Here is a 1,875-nt window from a genome sequence, read left to right as displayed (position 1 = left end):
GTCATGGCAATTCTGATGACTACATAGGATAAAAATACGTGACTTTGTCAGGTTTTTTCGCAAGATATTGTACATGCTGAAGTTGAACACAGTAAATTACGAGGGTACCAGTTGATATCAAGTTCTAACATTCTATATATCAGTTTTAATAATTGTTTTATAATTGTTTTATTGCAAATTCATGCCCGAGGGCTAATTGCAGGAACAGAAGAAACAGACAATTAGTACACATAGAATTACTGATAAGTACTAAGAAACTACTAGTAAAAACTACTGGGTTTGACTTCTTTTTTGAAGACAGAGGAAGACAAAGGATCCCACTTTTTCTGTGATTTGTGGGTTTTCGTATGTTAAGAGGAGAGCAGTTTTCTTTACCTTCGCCAAGAAGGTTATGTTTTCAGTGGCGTTCGTGTATGTGTGTGTTTGTGTGTGTGTGTGTGTGTCTGTAAACACGATAACTTGAGAAGGCTTAAATGGATTGACTTCATATTTGGTAGGTGGGTAGGTCTTGATGAGACCTAGAAATGATTAGATTTTGGGCCCCCTAGCGGCTTCTAATGGTACTGCAGCTGAACTTCCGGTTTTGATATCTCATGATCTGGACGTGCTGGGGTGACGAAATTTGGATGGTAGGTAGGCCTTGTGCTCGGGAAGAAGTGACGTAGGTTTGGGCCCCATAGCAGCTTGCTCAGGAACTGCAGGGACATTTCTTTGAAAATATTCAAAACAGGATAACTCAAGAACCGGTGGACGGATCTTCATGATTTTTGGTATGTAGGTAGCTTATGTGACGCTTGATATAATTTTGTGCCAATTATGCAAATCTGGATGTAATTTGCATAATTAATGAGGAAATTCTATAAATCAGCTGCATTACATTATAGGACTATTCAATCTTGTGACATATGTAATTGAGAACGAGAGAAACACAGGCAGATATTAATTATGTAAATTAACACTTAATTTGCATGATTAATGAGAAAATGTTATAATTCCATAATGGTTACTGCCTGGAATTTCATACTTGGGGTATTTAAAAGTTAAGTGAACCTGAACATCATTAAACATAACTTATTCAAATAAGGACCTCATTTGCATAATTTATGAGGAAATGATAGAATGGCTTTCTTTGTTAAGATAATTCTGTCTTTTGATGGAGAATATGATCAACTGATATAATTCATTCAAATTAGGATGCTATTTGCATCATCAGGAGGAATCATCTTTGTCAGTCATAAAGATTAACATCATTTGGCGAAGGTATGAGATCGTGGGACTCTAGTTTTATTTGTATATGTGTGAAAGTTTGGGTAGAATTTGGAGGCTTCGTCAAAGAGTTAATTTCGTTCATTGCTATAGAGGATACAATTTGAGATAAAATGCGCTTCGTCTTCCACCGTATTCAACGTACAATGTTTGCAAATCCGTTTATACACTTGGAGCTTCTTATACCGCCCTCTCTCAATTTCGAGAGGGTATGCACTAATTCGTAATTTACTTATTATTGCAGAGCGATTGTTAAAATCAATTAAGTCCAAGTATTTTTCTATAGAATATGTTTTGATGAAAGAACAACACACCAAGTCTGTGCACTTTCTGCCAACTATCTTTTACGGAACTCTGCAAGCTGACACACACACAAGGCAGCCACACCAACCACCAACCGTGGTTCTACCTGGTGTGTCTTTTGCCACATACTCTAACAACTCTTGACTCGCGCCAACTCTAACACCATTACCGCGATATTACATCAAAGCTCGCATGGGGGAGCGCCACTCCCCTGACAGGCAGACAAACGTAACATATTGAATCAGGGTTCGCGCCGAGGCATTTCCCCGACACTGCAATCAGCAAAAGAGTAATAATCCCGGTTTG

General features: G+C 38.1%; 1 protein-coding gene across 3 annotated transcripts in view; it reads right to left on the bottom strand.

Annotated features, from left to right (window-relative positions):
• LOC109471752 (dorsal root ganglia homeobox protein-like) overlaps positions 1-1,875 on the bottom strand; it is a 36,237-nt gene that overhangs the window by 26,492 nt on the left and 7,870 nt on the right. The gene's annotated exons all lie outside the window — the stretch shown is intronic.

Source organism: Branchiostoma belcheri, unplaced genomic scaffold (genome assembly GCF_001625305.1).
Source record: "Branchiostoma belcheri isolate BF01 breed outbred unplaced genomic scaffold, Haploidv18h27 scaffold258, whole genome shotgun sequence".
NCBI lineage: Eukaryota > Metazoa > Chordata > Leptocardii > Amphioxiformes > Branchiostomatidae > Branchiostoma > Branchiostoma belcheri.
This window is presented reverse-complemented; position numbering and strand designations above follow the sequence as displayed.